A 15,000-nucleotide genomic window follows, 5' to 3' on the forward strand; every position below is an offset into this window, starting at 1 on the left:
GCCAACGTTTCGCCAACTCGTGCGGGAGACTTTTTCCGCTTCGCGGCAAGTCGTCGCGCCGTGCTCTCCGCATCAACCGCGTATGCAGCGAACCGCAAACGTCGGGCGCAGCCTCCTCACCTCCCTGCGCTTTGCGCGCGAACGTTCCCTGTTCGCGCGGCAAAGCCTGGAGGAGGCACGGCCCCGCAGCGTGTTCGAGCGCCCGGTCTACGGGACACCCTGCTTACTTCGAGGGCAACAAGCGCAACGCAAGGCTGCGATCTCGCGCACTTTGCGCACGGCTGGAGAAGCTTTGCTGGCCGGCTTTCGCTCCTCGTGTTTACCGTGCGTTAAAGTTGCGCGTCCGTGGCTCTCGCAGCTCTTGCGCGCCCGGTCGCAGAGAGGAGTACGCAACCTCGACCGCACTTTCCCTGCAGGCTTCCTTCCGACTCGAAGTCCTGCGGCGGTCTCAACGAGGTGCCACATCCTCAATGCAGTCGGTCGCCCCCGTTTCGGTTGGGCTCTGGCACGACGGTCGCCACCGTCTCGCCCTTGAGTGGCCGCTGTTGGCGCTCGCTGTGAGGTGTTCAGCGTGCTGTCCGTGTTGCCGACGCGGTCAAAACGAGTCGACGGCTCACGTTCCCTTGTGCGCCGAAGGCTCTCTTGATATGTGATCCGACCCTCAGACAGACGAAGCCAAGGGAAGACCCAAGGCCGCAATGTGCGTTCAAAGAATCAGTGCTCAGTGTGTCCTGCAATTCACACCAAGTCTCGCAGCTGGCTGCGTTCTTCATCGACCCGAGAACCGAGTGATCCACCGCTTAGAGTCGTGAAAAAGTGTTTGTTCAATTCCGTACAGTCAAAACCAAACGTTTCTGGCACTCGGCCAAACAGTGGCCAAGAAGGGCGCTTTTCAGCGCACGCTTGGACTCCAAAACTCTGCCGCGCCTTTTTCGGCTGCCGCAAATCGAGCAAACGGTGTGTTTCGGACGGCGTTTCGCTTTCGCTACTTGCGAGTGCTTTCGTGGTCCACCCCTCTATAAATACTCGGGAGGCGTCGAAGCCGGTTCTCCAAGCCGGACCCGTAGGTATCGTTGTGTGCTCGCTCTCATTGGCCCGCCTAACCAGAAAATGCCTGCGGTACACCCATTTGGATAAGAGTGCACGCAGATGCGGGCCTCGACGGCTACACATTTCCTCGGGCGGCCGCCTCCCGGCCTCCGTGGAGCGCGGGATGCACGGTCCCATCGACAAGCCTCTCCCGTTTTTACCGTGGCGTCGCGGTTCACCACGGCAGGCGGGTCGGTCTCCTCCGCATAAAAAGGGGGACCCCCGCTTTTTGTTCCACGAAATCGCACAAGCTTTTTTCGCATCCACGGTTTGCCACCGCACACCAAAATGCCGATCCGGCTGCCTACTTTAGCCAACAGGTGGAGCCAGGCGCGCCGTACTTGCGCGGCACTTCCCACGTCCACCGAAGTCGGTGCCAAGGACCACTTTCGGCGCCGGAGCCGCGTACGAGCCTACTCGAGGCGGAAGAACGAAGCCAGCAAGGGCCTGGCCGCAAGTGCGTTCAATTGTCGGGACGTCCAAGTCCCTCGTTCTTCCGTGCTTCCTCTTTCGGCAAGTCGTTGCGGCACCTTCCCAAAGCGCGCAGACCCGCTAATCGCGACGAGCGCGACGTGGCCGTGCCGCCTTTCCCTCGGCAGCAAGCAAAACGCCTGGCAACGTCGACGCTCCCCTAACCGCGATCTCGCACCGTGTTTCGTGTGGCGAATTCAAAAGCCGGCCGGCGCTGCTGCAACCATTACGGTCGGTACGCATACGCCGCGGAGGGCGGGACGGTCATCGGAGCGTGCGGTTCCTCCATCGAGTACTGCGCACCTCGGCCGTCGCATCGCCGTGCCATGACCGGCCGCGCGTCAACGCGAACCGGTGCCAGCGAGATCCCTCGCCTGCAAGAACCGACCGGCAGCCTCCGTCACCCGAGGACGCGGAGGCGCTTGCCGCGGACGGCGGGACGGTATGCACTGGTGCACAGCGGACCCGTCACATCGCCAGTTCCTTGACCGACCGCCGACGCTTGTGCCGTTCCTCTCGTACTTGGCAGTCGCCGCGCGATTGTCGGGTCTCGTTCTTGCACGCTCGAACGGTCGGGAGGGCACTCGGCTGGCGTTTCGGGAACGCGCAGCCTCGCCTTCTACCGACGTAACCACGACTCGCCGTTCGCGCTCCGCCGCTCCTGTTTACAGTACTAGGCGGTCCCGCAGCGGTCGGGTCGCGCATTTCGAGCGCTTCGAGCCACGGTGCAGTGGCGGGTCGAAAGCCGACCTATGAGTGCGTTGCGCCGTTTGTACCCGCGTCCGCCACCTGGCCGACCGTCCAAGGTCGCGGTGTTGGCGTCCGCTGGGCGCAACAATTTGTCACGGGGTGCCGCTCCACATTCAGGCAGCCCCGTGGGGAAAAGCCGACCCCGCGTCCAAACGGGGTCAGCGGCAGAAAGTGTCGGGCGCAGACGCAGCTGAGGCGCTCACCCTTCACAATCCGTTAATGATCCTTCCGCAGGTTCACCTACGGAAACCTTGTTACGACTTTTACTTCCTCTAAATGATCAAGTTTGGTCATCTTTCCAACAGACCGGCGCAACCGAAAGGCCGCGCCGGACATCGGTCCGAAGACCTCACTAAATCATTCAATCGGTAGTAGCGACGGGCGGTGTGTACAAAGGGCAGGGACGTAATCAACGCGAGCTTATGACTCGCGCTTACTGGGAATTCCTCGTTCAAGGGGAACAATTGCAAGCCCCTATCCCAATCACGAAAGAAGTTCCACGGGTTACCCAGTCTTTTCAGACAGGGATAAAGACACGCTGCTTCCTTCAGTGTAGCGCGCGTGCGGCCCCGGACATCTAAGGGCATCACAGACCTGTTATTGCTCTGTTTCGTGCGGCTAGGAGCCGCTTGTCCCTCTAAGAAGGTTGTAAGGTGCTGGGAACCCCGCACCTATTTAATAGGCTAGAGTCTCGTTCGTTATCGGAATTAACCAGACAAATCGCTCCACCAACTAAGAACGGCCATGCACCACCATCCACCGAATCAAGAAAGAGCTCTCAATCTGTCAATCCTCCCAGTGTCCGGGCCGGGTAAGTTTTCCCGTGTTGAGTCAAATTAAGCCGCAGGCTCCACTCCTGGTGGTGCCCTTCCGTCAATTCCTTTAAGTTTCAGCTTTGCAACCATACTTCCCCCGGAACCCAAATACTTTGGTTTCCCGGAAGCTGCCCGCCGAGTCATTTGAGTAACTCAGGCGGATCGCTGGTTGGCATCGTTTATGGTCAGAACTAGGGCGGTATCTGATCGCCTTCGAACCTCTGACTTTCGTTCTTGATCAATGAAAACATTCTTGGCAAATGCTTTCGCAGTAGTTCGTCTTGCGACGGTCCAAGAATTTCACCTCTAGCGCCGCAATACGAATGCCCCCGTCCGTCCCTCTTAATCATTACCTCGTATTCCAAAAACCAACAGAACAGAAACGAGGTCTTGTTCTATTATTCCATGCAAGTTTATTCAGGCGACTCGCCTGCGTTGAGCACTCTAATTTTTTCAAAGTAAAAGCACCGGCCATCTCGAGGCACACAATGAAGTGCACCAAGAAAGAACCGGCATGATGTTCAGTCCGAGCCGTCGCATCGGGTAGATGCACTACTCGTCTGGAACTGAGATCCAACTACGAGCTTTTTAACCGCAGCAGCTTTAGTATACGCTATTGGAGCTGGAATTACCGCGGCTGCTGGCACCAGACTTGCCCTCCAATTGATCCTCGTTAAAGGATTTAGAGTGTACTCATTTCAATTACGGGGCCTCAAAAGAGTCCCGTATTGTTATTTTTCGTCACTACCTCCCCGTGCCGGGAGTGGGTAATTTGCGCGCCTGCTGCCTTCCTTGGATGTGGTAGCCGTTTCTCAGGCTCCCTCTCCGGAATCGAACCCTGATTCTCCGTTACCCGTAACAACCATGGTAAGCAAGTAACCTACCATCGAAAGTTGATAAGGCAGACACTTGAAAGAAACGTCGCCGGCTCGTGGCCATGCGATCAGCACAAAGTTATCCAGAGTCACCACACAATACGGGCCGAAACCCGATCGATCTTGGTCTAATAAAAGCACCCGTTACCCAAAGGGCTCCAGGCTCACTGCATGTATTAGCTCTAGAATTGCCACAGTTATCCAAGTAGGAAGAAACGATCTAAGGAACCATAACTGATTTAATGAGCCATTCGCGGTTTCGCCTTATTTCGGCATGTACTTAGACATGCATGGCTTAATCTTTGAGACAAGCATATGATTACTGGCAGGATCAACCAGGTAATCGTTCGACTGCGCGTCCGTCCTCGCCTTCGGCGGGCCGGACGCAGTCTGTGTGCGGCGGAGGCCACCTTCAGGCGCCCCAACACGCTTATTTTGCACTCCGAGATGACGGCGTTCGAGCTCGCTACGGCACAACCTTCCCGAAAGACGAGTGGGAGCCGTGCGGCAAGAAGCACGTTCATGCTCGCTCTTTTTCGTTGCATCGACTCGGTCGCGCCGTGCGGGTTGCCCAAGCCCGCTGCACTGTCGGTGGACCGGCCGGAACTAGCAACGGAGCCGAGACTGCAAAGCCGCCAGACGACGGGTCACGCCCGCGTCTTCGGCGCTTTCGCATCTGAATCGCCCGAGGACGACACGGAACACACCTCGATATCGTGGTAAAACGGCACCGTCCGACAACCAGCCCCTAACGCATCAAGCGGATGAGGCTGCAGACGACTGCCGTGGATTCCCCTGGAGCAGACCCGAGGACACGCTTGACGAGGCCGAAGCCCGCCGCATATCAGACACCCGGTCGCTTTCGCGTACGCCGCTCACGAGAACCCCCACATAATAGCAGCGATAAGTACCCAGACCTCCTTGGGCACTAATACGAGCGTACTCGAGAAAATTTCACCGCGGGTGTGCCCCGAAACGTGTGGCACGTTGAGCGTGCCACAAGTCTACGTCGCTCTCAAACCCGCCGAGGTCGTAGAATTTGCGACCCTACTCACGAAATTCCCACCGAGGATACGGCCGCAAACGTACCGCACCTTGGGTAGGCCACGAGTTTGTGCAACACTACGCTGACGGCACAGCACCGAGGTCGTGCGCGCACGCACGGGAAAATTCCGCCGCGGTTTCTGCCGAAAACGTGAGGCACCACGACTCTCCGCAAGTTCGCGTCGACTGCGAAAGACCGAAGTCGTGAACGACGTGTCCGCTACTCGCCGCCGACACGCTGGACACCAAACGTACAACGACTCGACGGCGTCGTAGAGGCCCACGACGCGGTTTTCCTTAACGACGTCTCGGCGTGGCACCGACAGGTTAGAACGGCCGACCAACGTTCCCTGTCCGCCGTTCGGCTCAGTCGAAGGGCTCGGCGACTTCGGCAACGCTGCGAAGCCGCACGGTGACGCACGCCATGTCCCCATTTTTTTTTTTTTTCTTTCTGCGTCTGCCGGGGTGCCCCTATAATAGCAGCGATAAGCACCCAGACCGCCGTGGGTCGCTCGCCCCGGCTGACGTGGTTTTTCGTACTCCTGCGGCGGTCGCCGTCAAGCACGTCCAAATACGCTACTTTCGTGGGCGCATTCACGCTCTTTCGCTTCGCCGGAGTGCCAGCACTCACTCTGCCAAAAACGGCGAACATCCGAGCGGCGGTTCCCACTTTTGCGTCGGCGTCGCAAACCCCGCCCCGGCAGACGAGGTTTGCCGTACTCGTGCGACGGTGGCCGGCGGGCACGTCGAAAGACGCCGATATCGTGCGCGAATTGGCGCACCTTGGCTTCACCGGAGTGCCGCCACTGACTCCTCCAAAAACGGCGAAGATCCGAGCGGCGCTTCCCACTTTCGCATCGGCGTCCCGAACTCCGCCCCGGCTGACGCGGTTTACCGTACTCGTGCGACGGTCGCCGGCGAGCACGTGGAAAGACGCCGATATCGTGCCCGAATCGGCTCCGTTCGGCTTCGCCGGAGTGCCAGCACTGGCTCGGCGAAAGACGACGAACATCCGAGCGACGGTTCTCACTATTGCGTACGCGTCGCAAACCCCGCCCCGGCAGACGCACTTTGCCGTACTCGTGCGACGGTCGCCGGCGAGCACGTAGAAAGACGCCGATATCGTGCCGGAATCGGCCCCGTTTGGCTTCGCCGGAGTGCCAGCACTCACTCGGCCACAAACGGCGAACATCCGAGCGGCGGTTCCCACTTAGCCGTCGGCGTCCCGAACTCCGCCCCGGCAGACGCGGTTGCCGAGCTCGTGCGACTAGCGACCGCGAAGCCGTCTCGCGACGCCGCTTTCGTGCGCGGCTCCCACTGCGACCTGGGTCACCCGAGGTCGACGAGCAAGAAAGAATGTCGAAAAAAAATTTTTTTTTTTTTTGCGTCTGCCGGGGTGCCCCTATAATAGCAGCGATAAGCACCCAGACCGCCATGGGTCGCTCGCCCCGGCTGACGTGGTTTTTCGTTTTCCTGCGGTGGTCGTCGTCAAGCACGTCCAAACACGCCACTTTCGTGGGCGCATTCGCGCTCTTTCGCTTCGCCGGAGTGCCAGCACTCACTCTGCCAAAAACGGCGAACATCCTAGTGGCGGTTCCCACTTTTGCGTCGGCGTCGCCAACCCCGCCCCGGCATACGCGGTTTGCCGTACTCGTGCGGCGGTGGCCGGCGGGCACGTCGAAAGACACCGATATCGTGCGCGAGTCGATGCTTCTTGGTCTCGCAGGAGGGCCGCCACTCACTCCTGCAAAAACGGCGAAGATCCGAGCGGCGCTTCCCACTTTTTCGTCGGCATCGCAAACCTCGCCCCGGCAGACGCGCTTTGCCGTACTCGTGCGACGGTCGCCGGCGAGCACGTCGAAATACGCCGATATCGTGCCCGAATCGGCCCCGTTTCGCTTCGCCGGAGTGCCAGCACTCACTCGGCCAAAAACGGCGAACATCCGAGCAGCGGTACCCACTTAGCCGTCGGCATCCCGAACTCCGCGCCGGCTGACGCGGTTGCCGAGCTCGTGCGACTAGCGACCGCGAACGCGTCTCGCGACGCCGCTTTCGTGCGCGGCTCCCATTGCGACCTGGGTTACCCGAGCTCGACCAGCAAAAAAGAAGGTCGAAAAAAAATTTTTTTTTTCTGCGTCTGCCGGGGTGCCCCTATAATAGCAGCGATAAGCACCCAGACCGCCGTGGGTCGCTCGCCCCGGCTGACGTGGTTTTTCGTACTCCTGCAGCGGTCGCCGTCAAGCACGTCCAAATACGCCACTTTCGTGGGCGCTTTCGCGCTCTTTCGCGTCGCCGGTGTGCCAGCACTCACTCTGCCAAAAACGGCGAACATCCTAGTGGCGGTTCCCACTTTTGCGTCGGCGTCGCCAACCCCGCCCCGGCATACGCGGTTTGCCGTACTCGTGCGGCGGTGGCCGGCGGGCACGTCGAAAGACACCGATATCGTGCGCGAGTCGATGCTTCTTGGTCTCGCAGGAGGGCCGCCACTCACTCCTGCAAAAACGGCGAAGATCCGAGCGGCGCTTCCCACTTTTTCGTCGGCATCGCAAACCTCGCCCCGGCAGACGCGCTTTGCCGTACTCGTGCGACGGTCGCCGGCGAGCACGTCGAAATACGCCGATATCGTGCCCGAATCGGCCCCGTTTCGCTTCGCCGGAGTGCCAGCACTCACTCGGCCAAAAACGGCGAACATCCGAGCAGCGGTACCCACTTAGCCGTCGGCATCCCGAACTCCGCGCCGGCTGACGCGGTTGCCGAGCTCGTGCGACTAGCGACCGCGAACGCGTCTCGCGACGCCGCTTTCGTGCGCGGCTCCCATTGCGACCTGGGTTACCCGAGCTCGACCAGCAAAAAAGAAGGTCGAAAAAAAATTTTTTTTTTCTGCGTCTGCCGGGGTGCCCCTATAATAGCAGCGATAAGCACCCAGACCGCCGTGGGTCGCTCGCCCCGGCTGACGTGGTTTTTCGTACTCCTGCAGCGGTCGCCGTCAAGCACGTCCAAATACGCCACTTTCGTGGGCGCTTTCGCGCTCTTTCGCGTCGCCGGTGTGCCAGCACTCACTCTGCCAAAAACGGCCAACATCCGAGCGGCGGTTCCCACTTTTGCGTCGGCGTCGTAAACCCCGCCCCGGCAGACGCGGTTTGCCCTACTCGTTCGACGGTCGCCGGCGAGCGCGTCGAAAGACGCCGATATCGTGCGCTAATTGGCGCTCCTTGGCTTCTCCGGAGTGCCGCCACTCACTCCTCCAAAAACGGCGAAGATCCGAGCGGCGTTCTCCACTTTCGCATCGGCGTCCCGAACTCCGCCCGGGCTGACGCGGTTTACCGTACTCGTGCGACGGTCGCCGCCGGGCACGTCGAAAGACGCCGATATCGTGCCGTAATCGGCCCCGTTTGGCTTCGCCCGAGTGCCAGCACTCACTCGGCCAAAAACGGCGAACATCCGAGCAGCGTTTCCCACTTTCGCATCGGCGTCCCGAAGCCCGCCCCGGCAGACGCGGTTTGCCCTACTCGAGCGACGGTCGCCGGCGATCACGTCGAAAGGCGCCGAATTCGTGCACGAATCGATGCTTCTTGGTCTCGCAGGAGGGCCGCCACTCACTCCTGCAAAAACGGCGAAGATCCGAGTTGCGCTTCCCACTTTTTCGTCGGCGTCCCGAACTACGCCCCGGCTGACGCGGTTTACCGTACTCGTGCGACGGTCGCCGGCGGGCACTTCAAAATACGCCGATTTCGTGGGCGCATTCACGCTGTTTCGCTTCCCCGGAGTGCCAACACTCACTCTGCCGAAAGCGGCGATCATCCGAGCGGCGGTTCCCACTTTTGCGTCGGCTTCGCAAACGGCGCCCCGGCAGACGCGCTCGTGCGACGTACTCGTGCGACGGTCGCCGGCGAGCACGTCGAAAGACGCCGATATCGTGCTCGAATCGACCCCGTTTCGCTTCGCCGGAGTGCTGCCAGTCACGGCGCAGAAAACGGCGAACAAGTGTTTTTTTTTTTTTTTTCCTAGAATTTGTGTTATAGAAGGCACATTTGATATCGGACGATAATTTTCAACTTTATCACGCGCACCGATTTTCGTGTAGAGGTTTGCAAGTTTATGGGAATTTCTCCACTTGGAATAATGCGATTTAGTAGTACTACGAGAACTTCATGGATGTACTCAAGGGTACGGGGCAAGTCAGTTACGTCAACACCTGCAGATTTTTTACACTTCAAACTGAAAATTGTTGGTTGTGAGTCCTCGTGTGATATTAAAGGCCGATTCGCTAACACATAGAACAAAGAAAGAAAGGAAGAAAAAACGCCCGCGCTCGCTCAAGAAACCTGGGTTCGCAACAAGTGGCAACAACAAGCAACCGAGCGAGTGCGCCAAAACCCGTGGCGGCCGAACAAACGCGAAGTCCCAACCGCGTCAGCCGGGGCGGCACGGGACAGGAAAAATCACTTCAGCCGGGGCGGCGGGGCACCGAATAAACCTCGTCACCTCGTCGCAGGATAAAAGAGGAAACAAAAAGTCTAAACAGCGTCTGCTGGAGCGAATGCGTAATAAAACAACAACAACAACAAAAAAAAAACACCCGCGCTCAAGAAGTCTGCAATCCTCACAAAAGGCGACTGTGACCGAGCAGCGTCAGCCGGGGCCGTGCGGAAACGGAAAAACCGCGACTACCGGGGCGTCGAGGCACCGAAAAATCCTCTTCAGCCGCGGCGAAAAAAAAAAACAAAAAGAAAGACGGAGGGGGGGGGGGAACCACGTCTGCCGGGGCGAAGGAAAAAAAAAAACGCGTCTGCCGGGGCGAGCCCGGGTGCGGCACCACCGGGAAAACTGTGGCAAACAGACATGGCGATCGAGTGAGTGGGCCGCCAGCCAGGCTCAGCCAAAAAGTGCAAAGTCCGAACTGCGTCAGCCGGGGCGGCAAAAACCGCGTCAGCCGGGGCGGCGCAAAAAACCGCGTCTGCCGGGGCGGCACGAAACCGCGTCAGCCGGGGCGGGGCGAAAACTGCGTCAGCCGGGGCGAAAAGAAAAAAAAAAAACGCGTCTGCCGGGGCAAGCCCGGGTGCGGCACCACCGGGAAAACTGTGGCAAACAGACATGGCGATCGAGTGAGTGGGCCGCCAGCCAGGCACAGCCGAAAAGTGCAAAGTCCGAACCGTGTCAGCCGGGGCGACGCAAAAACCGCGTCAGCCGGGGCGGCGCGAAAACCGCGTCAGCCGGGGCGGCACGAAACCGCGTCAGCCGGGGCGGCGCGAAAACTGCGTCAGCCGGGGCGGCGCGAAAACCTCGTCAGCCGGGGCGAGCGAAAAGGGGGGGGGGGGGGGGAACCACGTCTGCCGGGGCGAAAGAAAAAAAAAACGCGTCTGCCGGGGCGAGCCCGGGTGCGGCACCACCGGGAAGACTGTGGCAAACAGACATGGCGATCGAGTGAGTGGGCCGCCAGCCAGGCTCAGCCCAAAAAGTGCCAAGTCCGAACTGCGTCAGCCGGGGCGGCAAAAACCGCGTCAGCCGGGGCGGCGCGAAAACCGCGTCTGCCGGGGCGGCGCGAAAACTGCGTCAGCCGGGGCGAGCCCGGGTGCGGCACCACCGGGAAAACTGTGGCTAACAGACATGGCGATCGAGTGAGTGGGCCACCAGCCAGGCTCAGCCAAAAAGTGCCAAGTCCGAACTGCGTCAGCCGGGGCGGCAAAAACCGCGTCAGCCGGGGCGGCGCAAAAAAACCGCGTCTGCCGGGGCGGCACGAAACCGCGTCAGCCGGGGCGGCGCGAAAACTGCGTCAGCCGGGGCGAAAGAAAAAAAAAACGCGTCTGCCGGGGCGAGCCCGGGTGCGGCACCACCGGGAAAACTGTGGCAAACAGACATGGCGATCGAGTGAGTGGGCCGCCAGCCAGGCGCAGCCGAAAAGTGCTAAGTCCGAACTGCGTCTGCCGGGGCGGCACGAAACCGCGTCAGCCGGGGCGGCGCGAAAACCGCGTCTGCCGGGGCGGCACGAAACCGCGTCAGCCGGGGCGGCGCGAAAACTGCGTCAGCCGGGGCGAGCCCGGGTGCGGCACCACCGGGAAAACTGTGGCAAACAGACATGGCGATCGAGTGAGTGGGCCGCCAGCCAGGCACAGCCGAAAAGTGCTAAGTCCGAACTGCGTCTGCCGGGGCGGCACGAAACCGCGTCAGCCGGGGCGGCGCGAAAACCGCGTCTGCCGGGGCGGCACGAAACCGCGTCAGCCGGGGCGGCGCGAAAACTGCGTCAGCCGGGGCGAGCCCGGGTGCGGCACCACCGGGAAAACTGTGGCAAACAGACATGGCGATCGAGTGAGTGGGCCGCCAGCCAGGCACAGCCGAAAAGTGCTAAGTCCGAACTGCGTCAGCCGGGGCGGCAAAAACCGCGTCAGCCGGGGCGGCGCAAAAAACCGCGTCTGCCGGGGCGGCACGAAACCGCGTCAGCCGGGGCGGCGCGAAAACTGCGTCAGCCGGGGCGAAAGAAAAAAAAAAACGCGTCTGCCGGGGCGAGCCCGGGTGCGGCACCACCGGGAAAACTGTGGCAAACAGACATGGCGATCGAGTGAGTGGGCCGCCAGCCAGGCACAGCCGAAAAGTGCTAAGTCCGAACTGCGTCTGCCGGGGCGGCACGAAACCGCGTCAGCCGGGGCGGCGCGAAAACCGCGTCTGCCGGGGCGGCACGAAACCGCGTCAGCCGGGGCGGCGCGAAAACTGCGTCAGCCGGGGCGAGCCCGGGTGCGGCACCACCGGGAAAACTGTGGCAAACAGACATGGCGATCGAGTGAGTGGGCCGCCAGCCAGGCACAGCCGAAAAGTGCTAAGTCCGAACTGCGTCTGCCGGGGCGGCACGAAACCGCGTCAGCCGGGGCGGCGCGAAAACCGCGTCTGCCGGGGCGGCACGAAACCGCGTCAGCCGGGGCGGCGCGAAAACTGCGTCAGCCGGGGCGAGCCCGGGTGCGGCACCACCGGGAAAACTGTGGCAAACAGACATGGCGATCGAGTGAGTGGGCCGCCAGCCAGGCACAGCCGAAAAGTGCAAAGTCCGAACCGTGTCAGCCGGGGCGACGCAAAAACCGCGTCAGCCGGGGCGGCGCGAAAACCGCGTCAGCCGGGGCGGCACGAAACCGCGTCAGCCGGGGCGGCGCGAAAACTGCGTCAGCCGGGGCGGCGCGAAAACCTCGTCAGCCGGGGCGAGCGAAAAGGGGGGGGGGGGGAACCACGTCTGCCGGGGCGAAAGAAAAAAAAAACGCGTCTGCCGGGGCGAGCCCGGGTGCGGCACCACCGGGAAGACTGTGGCAAACAGACATGGCGATCGAGTGAGTGGGCCGCCAGCCAGGCTCAGCCCAAAAAGTGCCAAGTCCGAACTGCGTCAGCCGGGGCGGCAAAAACCGCGTCAGCCGGGGCGGCGCGAAAACCGCGTCTGCCGGGGCGGCGCGAAAACTGCGTCAGCCGGGGCGAGCCCGGGTGCGGCACCACCGGGAAAACTGTGGCTAACAGACATGGCGATCGAGTGAGTGGGCCACCAGCCAGGCTCAGCCAAAAAGTGCCAAGTCCGAACTGCGTCAGCCGGGGCGGCAAAAACCGCGTCAGCCGGGGCGGCGCAAAAAAACCGCGTCTGCCGGGGCGGCACGAAACCGCGTCAGCCGGGGCGGCGCGAAAACTGCGTCAGCCGGGGCGAAAGAAAAAAAAAAACGCGTCTGCCGGGGCGAGCCCGGGTGCGGCACCACCGGGAAAACTGTGGCAAACAGACATGGCGATCGAGTGAGTGGGCCGCCAGCCAGGCACAGCCGAAAAGTGCTAAGTCCGAACTGCGTCTGCCGGGGCGGCACGAAACCGCGTCAGCCGGGGCGGCGCGAAAACCGCGTCTGCCGGGGCGGCACGAAACCGCGTCAGCCGGGGCGGCGCGAAAACTGCGTCAGCCGGGGCGAGCCCGGGTGCGGCACCACCGGGAAAACTGTGGCAAACAGACATGGCGATCGAGTGAGTGGGCCGCCAGCCAGGCACAGCCGAAAAGTGCTAAGTCCGAACTGCGTCTGCCGGGGCGGCACGAAACCGCGTCAGCCGGGGCGGCGCGAAAACCGCGTCTGCCGGGGCGGCACGAAACCGCGTCAGCCGGGGCGGCGCGAAAACTGCGTCAGCCGGGGCGAGCCCGGGTGCGGCACCACCGGGAAAACTGTGGCAAACAGACATGGCGATCGAGTGAGTGGGCCGCCAGCCAGGCACAGCCGAAAAGTGCTAAGTCCGAACTGCGTCAGCCGGGGCGGCAAAAACCGCGTCAGCCGGGGCGGCGCAAAAAACCGCGTCTGCCGGGGCGGCACGAAACCGCGTCAGCCGGGGCGGCGCGAAAACTGCGTCAGCCGGGGCGAAAGAAAAAAAAAAAACGCGTCTGCCGGGGCGAGCCCGGGTGCGGCACCACCGGGAAAACTGTGGCAAACAGACATGGCGATCGAGTGAGTGGGCCGCCAGCCAGGCACAGCCGAAAAGTGCTAAGTCCGAACTGCGTCTGCCGGGGCGGCGCGAAAACCGCGTCTGCCGGGGCGGCGCGAAAACCGCGTCTGCCGGGGCGGCACGAAACCGCGTCAGCCGGGGCGGCGCGAAAACTGCGTCAGCCGGGGCGAGCCCGGGTGCGGCACCACCGGGAAAACTGTGGCAAACAGACATGGCGATTGAGTGAGTGGGCCGCCAGCCAGGCACAGCCGAAAAGTGCTAAGTCCGAACTGCGTCTGCCGGGGCGGCACGAAACCGCGTCAGCCGGGGCGGCGCGAAAACCGCGTCTGCCGGGGCGGCACGAAACCGCGTCAGCCGGGGCGGCGCGAAAACTGCGTCAGCCGGGGCGAGCCCGGGTGCGGCACCACCGGGAAAACTGTGGCAAACAGACATGGCGATCGAGTGAGTGGGCCGCCAGCCAGGCACAGCCGAAAAGTGCTAAGTCCGAACTGCGTCAGCCGGGGCGGCAAAAACCGCGTCAGCCGGGGCGGCGCAAAAACCGCGTCTGCCGGGGCGAAATAAAAAAAAAACAAAGAAAAAAGCCCGCGCTTAATCAAAAGAAAACAAAGAAAAAAGCTTGCGCTTAATCAAAAGAAAACAAACAAAAAAAGTTCGCGCTTAAGCCTGGCGGTGGAACCACCGGGGCAAACAGACCTGGCGATCGAGTGAGTGGGCCGCCAGCCGGGGTGAGCCAAAAAGTGCAAAGTCCGAACCGCGTCAGCCGGGGCGACGCAAAAACCGCGTCAGCCGGGGCGGCGCGAAAACCGCGTCAGCCGGGGCGGCGCGAAAACCGCGTCAGCCGGGGCGGCGCAAAAACCGCGTCAGCCGGGGCGGCGCAAAAACTGCGTCAGCCGGGGCGGCACGGAAAAACGAAAACCGCGTCAGCCGGGGCGACATCAAAATGAGGAAAAAAAAAAAAAACTGCCTTAGGACACCTGCGTACACTTTCATGCGTTTGGGCATATCTCTCTGTAACACGCGCGCCCCTCGTTACGCGCGGCACTCTGTTTTCTCCGACACCCATATTTCGGCGGCATGTGGCACGCGCGCCCGTCCCTACGCACGGCACACCGCAGTGCTTTCTCGATATTTTTCTTTTCCTCCAACACCGTCATCTATAGGCTTTTAGTGACCTGTTGCTCGTGGCACAAGTTCGCTAGCTCTGACACCTCTTGCATGCGCACCGTTTTTGCGCACGGTGCTATGCCGCAAAGCACGGCAGTCGCATGCGTTTCTCTCAGGCACCTCTTTTTTGACACAACGCTGTGGTGCTTAGAAACACACGCGCCGCTTTTGCGCACAGAACTCCACCGTACAGCACGGTAGTCACGTTTGTTCCACACGAACAGCAGTGTGCATCGTGCTACGACACTTTGAAAGCTTTTTCTTCCGAGTCTCGACCGCGCTGTTCCTTTCGTACTTGGCGCGATTTTGGGACCAGCTTTGTTTTAAACCCCTACTGCGCGCCGTTCCTT

At 61.5% G+C, this 15,000-nt stretch overlaps 2 non-coding genes across 2 annotated transcripts; both read right to left on the minus strand.

The window, feature by feature from the left end:
* Nucleotides 1-655: 655 nt before the first annotated feature.
* Nucleotides 656-808, minus strand: LOC142791979 (5.8S ribosomal RNA). Its single transcript, XR_012890557.1, has one exon. It is a non-coding gene; the product is annotated as a 5.8S ribosomal RNA (ribosomal RNA).
* A 1,719-nt stretch (nt 809-2,527) lies between these two features.
* On the minus strand, nt 2,528-4,342 carry LOC142791966 (small subunit ribosomal RNA). The gene has a single exon (XR_012890545.1). It is a non-coding gene; the product is annotated as a small subunit ribosomal RNA (ribosomal RNA).
* Nucleotides 4,343-15,000: the final 10,658 nt, after the last annotated feature.

Source organism: Rhipicephalus microplus, unplaced genomic scaffold, assembly GCF_043290135.1.
Source record: "Rhipicephalus microplus isolate Deutch F79 unplaced genomic scaffold, USDA_Rmic scaffold_200, whole genome shotgun sequence".
Lineage (NCBI taxonomy): Eukaryota > Metazoa > Arthropoda > Arachnida > Ixodida > Ixodidae > Rhipicephalus > Rhipicephalus microplus.